This window comes from Conger conger, chromosome 13, assembly GCF_963514075.1.
Source record: "Conger conger chromosome 13, fConCon1.1, whole genome shotgun sequence".
In the NCBI taxonomy this organism is placed as follows: Eukaryota; Metazoa; Chordata; class Actinopteri; order Anguilliformes; family Congridae; genus Conger; species Conger conger.
The window spans coordinates 13,135,045-13,145,322 of record NC_083772.1 but is presented as its reverse complement, the minus strand read 5'-3'; the positions used below and the strand labels follow the sequence as shown (position 1 = coordinate 13,145,322).

The following is a 10,278-nucleotide window of genomic DNA, read 5'->3' as shown; positions in this document are numbered from 1 at the left end:
GGGTACGGTGGTCGACTCCCCCCCCCATCCCAAACCGCCAGCGCCCCCCCCCCCCCCCCCCTCCCCATGCTCAGCATCATCTGCATACGCGCGGCCTCGGTTTGGCTCAATTACTGTTTGCGTTCGGCGGGGGAATTGTTAATTAGAGCCTCCAGCTGTCAGAGGTTCGTTAGCGCACTCTGCCCCTCCCCACAGACCGCGGCTCGGAGTGGGATACGGACGCGCGGGAACGCCGTGATCGGCGCTGCGTCTGCCGCGGAGAGGGAGGTTTTCCGCCCATTACCGCGGACTGATGTGTCTATCCGCCTTCCTGTGGGGCTCAGAGGGGGGCAGCCCAGGCTTCCTGCAAGCTAATTGCCAGGGCGTCAGTGCCGCGAAATAACTCGTCATAGGGCCACAGTCACAACACCGTCATAGGGCCACAGTCACAACATCGTCATAGGGCCACAGTCACAACACCGTCATAGGACCACAGTCACAACACCGTCATAGGGCCACAGTCACAACACCGTCATAGGGCCACAGTCACAACACCGTCATAGGGCCACAGTCACAACACCGTCATAGGGCCACAGTCACAACACCGTCATAGGACCACAGTCACAACACCGTCATAGGACCACAGTCACAACACCGTCATAGGGCCACAGTCACAACACCGTCATAGGGCCACAGTCACAACACCGTCATAGGGCCACAGTCACAACACCGTCATAGGGCCACAGTCACAACACTGTCATAGGACCACAGTCACAACACCGTCATAGGGCCACAGTCACAACACCGTCATAGGGCCACAGTCACAACACCGTCATAGGGCCACAATCACAACACCGTCATAGGGCCACAGTCACAACACCGTCATAGGGCCACAGTCACAACACCGTCATAGGACCACAGTCACAACACCGTCATAGGACCACAGTCACAACACCGTCATAGGGCCACAGTCACAACACCGTGATCTGAGGTCAATCTCAACAACTACTTTTCTGATCATTATTCACTTCTGAATGAATCTAGAGCTTTTACTTGAAAGCACACTTACATACACAGAATTACATTTCTGAAGTTCTCAAGAAATACTTTTCTTCAGTGCAGTCTAGGACATGACCGAGTAATTCAGGGGAACCGGATGAAACATTATCCAGCAACCACAAACACACAGTCACCCATACATGGACTGCCCTACTCTACATTTTAAATGTTAAGGCCACGGTATTCAGTGGAATCCCAAAAGAACGTACCATAAAGTAGAGGTTGATAACAACTAAAATGCTTCAGACTCTAAAACGCAGCAAGTAGGTATTATTTCCACATTTTTTTTACAAACTATGAATGCTGCTAAAGCAGTTACTGTACTGTAAAAGCTACCAATTATGTGATCAAAAAAGCTTTTCTGCTTCACTCTGGGCTTTTAAGATTTTAGCGTGGAGGGTTCTTAAACCCAGCTTTCACAGTAATGCTGCCACTTGTGTTACAAGATTAGTCTCTTCCTGGTCCATAGGTGGTGTTTATATTATCAGTCAGTTCATGACTCTGGTATTCTACTGCGCAACGCCTGTCTCGACAGCAACAAGTGCACTGCATGCTGAGAGAACCATTAGAAATGCTGTCGGCGGCAAGTTTCTTTCTCTAACAGATCACATGTTGTTTTTACCCTGTGCGTTTCTACCCTGCTGAAAAAAAACAAAAAAAAAAACAGTTCAAGCTAGGTTTTGAAACGGGTTGACCAGCTCAGACCAGTTCCCCACTTAACATGGTTTAACCAGCTCAAGCTAATGTTTTGAAATTGATGGTGGCTGGTCATTTCGAGCTGGCCATAGCTGGATTTTACAGCAGGGTATATGAGATTCCTGCTGCCAGTGTGCAGTGGAGCTCTGTGTACATTATATTATATTTCATGTAGCCATTCTGCTGACATTATCCAGAGATTCTTTTACATGCAATCAATTCATTCAGCTGGGTATTTTACTGAAGAATTTCACTGAAAGTGTCCATCCTCCATTTTGTCTCCAATCTTCTCATGAGGACATTTTTTGTAGCAATATCAGTTCAATGTGTTTGGGCTCTTAAATTGCTCTATATGCTGGTAGTGTCTGTGCAATATTCACATTTCATGACGCACCGGCAGGAACTTGCATGCAGAATGCGAAATCGCAAGCCCCTAAAATCCAAAAGGCGTCTTTAAGAATCGATTATTGGTGGTCTTCTTTCTCCAAAATACACTACTGCTCGACTATCTAAGAAAAGAAAAATAACTCACTGTGCTTCCAGTAATAGTTTGGCTTGGAATGGAGTGAGAAAACGAACTTCTGTGGTCATCAGTCAATACAGATGTCAGCAAATCCCCCAAAACTGGACGATTAAGCAAAGCTACTTTACATCTTTACATAGCTCAAGGCTACAACTGGCAATGCCCCATTCGGGAATTAAACCCGCAAACTTAGAGACCCAAGTGCAGTTCTGTCATTATTGTACAGCATTGCCACCCCATCTGCCCACTTGCTGGTGAGGACAGCACAGATTAAAAAAAACAAAACAAAATGGAAAGTTATACAATATACATTGATGATGCATAATACAAAGTGGAAGCTTGATTATCATTTGACTCAGGTTTTGATGGTCTGCTTTTTGGTTCAGCACATCTGTCAACAAATAAATAAACCATGAACATTTTCACCGCTCGCGGCCTGAGATAAAAAAAGAGAAATAACTTAAATTCACTGAATTGTGTGAAAATTATATTCGGCAGGCCTTTCTTTATTATTTTATGAATATAGGACTACATTTAAAAATATATATATAAATGTGCTATGTCTTTCAGTGTTTTGTAATTAGAAAAAGACTAATTCATCAGTTGATGGTGTACTGAAAAATATATATATATATATATATCACAGATAGCAAACACATACTGTACAAGAAATATTATGTAACGCAAAAAATATTTTATTATTTTATGAGGAGTGAAAGAATATGCTGTGCTTCTCATGGTGTGGTGGTCAGGTACCAGTTCAAAGACATAAACCTGAATTAGAGCAGAAGATTTTAACTAAGAGCTGTCTAAATACAAACTCTCTCTCTCTCTACACAATAATCCACTCAGTGGAGACGAGAAGCTTAGCTTGGTTTGTTCTCTCTCCCTTTCTCCTCCCTCTCTCTCTTTCTCTCTCTCTCTGTCTCACTCTCTCAAATCTCTTATGGTTAAATGAGGATAAGCACTTTAGGTTAGTTCTAAAATGCAAACCCCAGCCTCTCCATTGAAGTGAAGTTCAAAAATATGCCCTCAAGGCATTTCCATCAAAAAAAACCTCCCAAAAAAACCTGTTTGAACTGAGTATTTGAAAGTCAGATCATCTGTTTTGGACTCCAGTTCTGGATCAATCACCGGCAGCAGTCCCATCAATGCCGGCCTCAGGGAGCCGAGGCCACTGGGTTCTAGAAAATTCCGTCAGGGTGCATTCTGACCTTGAGCAGACCGAATCATCTGGACCAAGGCTCCGTGACTCTCCAGGGCCCGAGTCCGGAGCGTGCTCCGCCCGAGCCGTTAAACATCTAATGGGATCGATCGGCCGGGTGATTACATCGGCCCCGCCCCTGAGGACGGAGATTTAAAGAGGGCCGTAAACACCGCTGGACATTGGGGACTGGGGGAGCTGGTTGGGGTGGGATGTTGGCAGGCTGCCCTGGCGGAAAATAAGAGGTAACCGCGGTGGTGGTGATCCCTACTGAAGGGCGCCTATTTATTTCCCGAAATGTCTGACGTGGCCCGGGCGATGATTCATGATGTGTGGTGGTATTTGAGCCTCTGCTCCGTGTATTTGCTCAATCTGTTCTGCGTTACCCTTTCTGAGCCTAAATCAATACCCATGGGTGGAGGATGGGCATCTGCACCGCACAAAATAGACGGTAAGTTACTGAGCGCTGAAATGCCCAGATAGACAGGCTAACGTGCTAACGCACAGGCTGCTGCGCAGTGGGAATTGAGATGGAGACGAGTTAAATCTCAGCCAGATGTACGGCATCCTGTCCCACGGCAAAACTGTGCCCCAAAACCCCTTCCCTCCGCCCCCCTGTTCCCTTCCTCGACCCCCAGGCCCCCAGCCTCCAACCACAGGCCAGCTCAGCTGACAGCCCTCCACAGATTAACATAGAGAAAATGTCAGAGTTCATCCAGAAGTCATTCCCCGTTACTGTATTATATAAGCTTTGAGCATATGTGCAAACATGTGTGTAAATTATGTGTGCTTATGTGTATGTATTATCCAAGTGTTTTTGTGTGTGCACCTGTGCGTGCACAGGACTGTATGAGCATGTGTGTGTGCGTGTGTATGTGTGAGTTTGTGTATGTACGTGTGTATGTGTACTGTAACTGTGCATATGTATGTGTGTGCATTTGTATGTGTGAGTTTGTGTAGGTGTATGTACATGTGTGCGTATGCATGTCTGTGTGTGCGTGTGTATGTGTGAGTTTGTGTATGTATGTGTGTATGTGTACTGTACCTGTGTATGTATGTGTGTGCGTGTGTATGTTTGAGTTTGTGTGTGTATGTGTGGGTTTTTGTATGTGTATGTATATGTGTGTGTATATGTATGTGTGTGTGTGTGTGAGTGTGCATGTGTGTACTGTACCTGTGTGTATGTATGTGTGTGCGTGAGTTTGTGTGTGTATGTATATGTGTGGGTATGTGTATGTGTGTGTGTGCGTGTGTGTGTGTATGTTTGAGTTTGTGTGTGTATGCATACTGTACCTGTGTGTATGTATGTGTGTGCGTGTGTATGTTTGAGTTTGTGTGTGTATGTGTACTGTACCTGTGTGTATGTATGTGTGTGCGTGTGTATGTTTGAGTTTGTGTGTGTGTGTGTACTGTACGTGTGTATGTATGAGTGTGTGTATGTGTGTGTGTGTGTGCAGACAGCTCTGTGAGCAGCAGTGGAGGGTACATACGGGGTTATATAAGGAGGCTCAGAGGAGCTGAGTGGACAGGCTGACCACAGATCAGGTCAGTGGAGTGTGACACAGAAGAGTTCACTGCTGACAGACACTGCCTGTCACTGCTGCTTCCTGTCTGTCTGCCTGTCTGTCTGCCTGTCTGAGACTGCCCCCTCTGTCTGTCTGTCTGTCTGTCTCTGCTCCTGTCTGTCTGTCCGCCACTGCACCTGTCTGTCTGTCACTGCTCCTGTCTGTCTGTCACTGCACTTACCTGTCTGTCTGTCTCTGCTCCTGTCTGTCTGTCTGTCACTGTTCTTACCTGTCTGTCTGTCTGCCTCTGCTCCTGGCTGTGTCTGTCTCTGCTCCTGTCTGTCTGTCTGTCTGTCACTGCACCTGTCAGTCTATCTCTGCTCCTGTCTGTCTGTCTGTCACTGCACCTGTCAGTCTATCTCTGCTCCTGTCTGTCTGCCTGTCATTGCACCTGTCTGCCTGTCACTACACCTGTCTGTCTGTCACTGCACTTACCTGTCTGTCTGTCTCTGCTCCTGACTGTGTCTGTCTCTGCTCCTGTCTGTCTGTCTGTCTGTCACTGCACTTACCTGTCTGTCTGTCTGTCTGTCTGTCTCTGCTCCTGTCTGTCTTGCTCAGTTTTTCTATGTTGCCAGTTTAAGCACTTGCCAGACTGAGCTGAAAAACCTGCATGCATTTATTAATGTTTTTATGTTAAAGTTGAGAATCTAGGCCTATGACACCACACCAGTGCTTGTGTCTGACGTTGCTTTCGTTTGTCTGTCTGTCTGTCTGGTGCAGTGTCTCCTAGTTAGCCAACCGGGATTGGGCCGCGGACTTCATCAATCTAGCCCACGGGTGCCCTTCGATTAACGGGCGATTGAGCCAGTGTCTCAGCCGCAAAAAACCACAACCACCAAACGGCAAAGGTCCTTACTGCTAACAGGCACAGCCTGGCTCAAACCAGCACCTGAGGGAGGGACCGCTAACAGGCACAGCCTGGCTCACACCAGCACCTGAGGGAGGGACCGCTAACAGGCACAGCCTGGCTCAAACCAGCACCTGAGGGAGGGACCGCTAACAGGCACAGCCTGGCTCACACCAGCACCTGAGGGAGGGACCGCTAACAGGCACAGCCTGGCTCAAACCAGCACCTGAGGGAGGGACCGCTAACAGGCACAGCCTGGCTCACACCAGCACCTGAGGGAGGGACCGCTAACAGGCATAGCCTGGCTCAAACCAGCACCTGGAGGAAGTACTGCTAACAGGCACAGTCTGGCTCAAACCACCACCTGATGGAGGTACCCTTGGGATTTTAAGAAACCGGGAATTATGGGATGGTGGGCGAACACAAGCGAATATTTCACCACTGTTGCTGAGGGATGAGCGGGCCTTCCCGTTTGAGCTGGTGTGTCCTTCGGTGCTCGTTTCCAGCGTTTGATCTCAAACACCTGCCTTCTCTGCATCAGTTCAGCTGCATGTAGGATATGACTGCAGAGTTAAGAGGCTTTAAAGTCTTACAAACTGCAAACAAACCGGTGTGAAAACTCACATAATACACTGTCAAGAATGACCATGCATGAAAATATGATATATTAATTTGCCCAAGGGGATTAATAAACTATTTGTGTACATCCTGTATTATTTGTTGTATTATTTTTGACATAAGGTTATCAAACACTACAGGACAAGAATGTGAACGTAGCACAAGGGATCTGAAATAAGAACGCACCCAATTCATTCCACAGCAGTTTCAACCTCTATTAACCACCAATAAACTTCATGATTCAATCTCAGAGCCTAATCATAGCACAGCCCACTTGTCATCTGTTGGCAAAATCACAATTCAGCAACTAAATAGAGGTAAGTGACACATAATCCTACAAAAACTGTGCAGGAAAATTAATGTATGCATTTGGACATGATATTATATTCCATTTAAAGCATAAAAACAGCTGAATGCTGCAGCCTGAAAATGACTGCGGCCTGTGTTTATTCTCCTCAGGTCAGAGAATGTTTTTTATATTATGCGATTTACTGGCTCATTTTATTTCCAGTTTGATTTAGTCTTACTAGAAATGAAATTGCTTTCAGCACCCTCAGAAAAAAGAACATTTTAATTTGTCATACATATTATTATTATTATTATTAAAAGATGTAATTTAAGTTCACTCACTGTCAGCTCATAAACACACCACGGCGACACCATATACATCCCTCTTTGAAACGTGTGCGCGAACAACTTTTAACCGTCTCAGGACTCTGTAGAATCCGTGGACCAATTCATAATTTGTTAGCAATTTGCAGTGCTCAACCGTACATTTTGAAATCTCAAAAAAGATCTTAGGGAAGCCTCCAAAGTCTTAGACACAAATCTGTGGAACAGCAGGAAGACACAGAATAATAAATATGAACAAATTCCACAGCAGCTCAACGGAGGTTATCCCAGAAAAGTTGGGGTGTGGGTTTAGTAAATATCCAGCCCTCTGCCTTGCTCATCCCAGCGCAGACTGTGGATAATTACATTCTTATCACCACTGCCCTGGAGCTGCAGGGGACCTCAACACCACCGTCTCCCCCAAAAACGCGCTCACGGGGGTGACATGAAAAATGTGGGCTGCCGTGTTTAGTGGGAAATCAAATGTGTGCTATAAAACCCCACTGATGTACACACCAAGTAAATAAATATACATTCGCATTATACTGTTTAAGACATAAAACGCCGTCCAACAGCTGACCGCACACCGCATCAAGACACAGCAGGAGCGAATAAAAAGCAAATGAAACAAAGATAAGATAAGCAGCAAAATAAATTCCGCGGCCCAAATGCCCAGCACTTATCAGAGGACACATACTCCTCCATTCATCTGTTAAGGAAAGAAAAATGCACTTCTTTTAAAGAACACAAATAAATAAATCAGGCTCACAGTGTAATGCAAAGCCTCCCTAGCACGCACACACACACACACACACATACACAAACACACTCTTTCAAGGTGTCCTACTCCCATAAGTGCACACTTTAACCCAGCTGACATCCTCCAGTCACGGGGGAAAGAAGTCGCAGCGACTGAAACGTTTCTGAAACGCTGTGACGACGTCAGGAACGTGAACGCGGACAGAACCGGAGCCGCTCCGGACGAGCCGAACGAGAGCAGACAAAGTTTTGTGCAGCGCGCGTGGAGCGCCGGAGTGCGGAAGCGGAGGCAGAAGTTGGCGTATTCGGATGAGAACTCACCTGATGGGCATTTCCAGCGCTGCTCTCCCCCTCCCCGGACGCCAGCACCCCCGCCCCCCGGCCCGGATGCCCCCCTGAGCTGCCCTCACTGTCCTGCCACCCCCCTGACTCCGGACCTCGCTCCCTCGGGGGGGGGGGGGGGGGTCAGCCTCGGATCCTCACAAAAGACGCAGACGACAAGACGGACACCCGGCTCTCTGCTGCATGTCTGTGTCTGTGCGTGTGTGTGTGTGCGTGTGTGTGTGTGTGTGTGTGTGCGCGCACTGCTTGCCGGTCAAAAAAAAAAAACCTCCGCTCCCTCTTTCACACTTATCCTACCAACATCCAGCTCAGCATCCCTTCAGAAATGCACTTAGATTGCGAGGAACGGTGTGTGAAATTCTCTCTCTCTCTCTCTCTCTCCCTCTCTCTCCCTCCGCTAGCTTCACTCTATTCATTCCTTCTCAGGAAGGCGGCACACACCAGTTGTCCGTCCCTTCTCCCTCCCTCCCTCCCTCCCTCTCTCCACAATTGCTAGTAAATATAAAAGGCATGCTTGTACAGACCTCGCCTCGCGCTCCCCACCTCCCCCCCCGCCCTCTGTGTCGTTTACCCCCTCCTCCTGCCCCTCCGTCTCTCCCTTTCTCACTGTCAAAGCTGCTTTCAAATGCTGATTAGCAGGCAGAGTGAAAGAGAGAGGGAAGGAGAGAGAGAGAGAGAGAGAGAGAGAGAGGGAGGAGGTATGTGACTAAAAACAGGGGAAAGATTCCATCACATCCAAACACATCCGAGGCCGTCTCCCCTTCAGTAAAACACACAAGCTTACACACACGGCATGTACATGAGCACAGTGCCCGCATACACACACACACACACACACACACACACACACGCTTTGTCCCTCACTTCTCTACACACACACACACATAAAGTACCCCCAGAAACCCAAGGGCAACGCAAAATGGGGAATGGCCCCTCAACAGCTCGACCAAAACACACAGACCCAGACGCTTGCATGTGTAAGGACCGATGCAAACATGAACAAATACACACACTCACCCAGACACAAGATCTCTCTCTCTCTCTCTCCACAGCCGATCTCCTTCTCTTCCTCTCTCCCTCCCTCCCTCCCTCCTCCTCCCCCTCTCCTTCACTTCTTCTCCTTGCCCTCAAACACTACTCAGAATATTGAAACATTGCTCTCCCCCTCTCTCTCTCCATCACTCTCTCCTCTGAATACTGATAGGCTATCTGCTCTGTGGCACTGATTTCAACTTCTCATTGTTTTGGCACTCACAAATACAAATACAGTAGATATATAAACACAAAATGGAATATTGCGGAAGCTAATGCACTAAGGTAGACATATAAATTCACTTAAGCACCATTTCAGATTATGTTTGGCAAAAAAATGTTCGGCTCTAAGAACTGCAGGGCAATTGACGGGGTAGATGAAGTAAAATAAACCTCTGCTCTCAGAAACGGACATCAAGGAGCTGGCAAAAAGAACTCCAATGAATAAAGACAAGCTGTGTTCGGTGACTTTCCCTCTCAAAAGACACGGACATTATTAGGTCAGAGAAGCTACTTTTCCAAAAAAACAGTCCGACAAAGCGCTTCTCAGCGGCATATCAACCCGACAAACACTCAGACAAGAAAACGAGAGAAAGGGAGTGTTTTGAGGCCCGGAGCCTGAATGTTTGAGGAGCTGGGAGGGGTGTGTTTCCAGGAGTCCTTGACACCAGACGGGGCCCACAGGAAAAGTGCGGCTTGCAGAAACGCATCGCGCCGTTCGCGGTCCGTACACACATTGCACAAATAACGCTTTTAATCCCGCGTTCCGGGTGTACGTACGTGCGCTCGTACTCCACGTCGGTGTCGAGCGAGTATCCGGGATGCTTTGCCTTTTAATGCAGGAAGCGGGGGTATCTTTGCGTTCGCTCACGACACCAGCCTGGAGTCGGCACCTCTGCTTTAAACCAGCAGGTACAGACAGACATTCACCAGCCAGCCAAGCCATACACGGGAGGAAGTCTGCATATGTACCAATATGATCAAATATATGAACACACCTTTTAAAAACACGTGATGACTGCGAATTTTAAGAAAGAAACAG

The 10,278-nt window shown here is 47.4% G+C and overlaps 1 protein-coding gene across 2 annotated transcripts in view; it reads right to left on the bottom strand.

Moving 5' to 3' along the window:
- Window positions 1-9,262, bottom strand: part of npas1 (neuronal PAS domain protein 1) — a 40,110-nt gene extending 30,848 nt beyond the window's left edge. Inside the window, exon 1 of one of the 2 annotated variants that reach the window (XM_061217484.1) lies at window positions 9,222-9,262. The gene's annotated coding sequence lies outside the window, so the exon portion shown is untranslated. Of the gene's footprint in view, window positions 1-8,183; window positions 8,235-9,221 lie in introns of those variants that run through there. The other variant, XM_061217483.1, reaches the window with a different exon arrangement.
- Window positions 9,263-10,278: the final 1,016 nt, after the last annotated feature.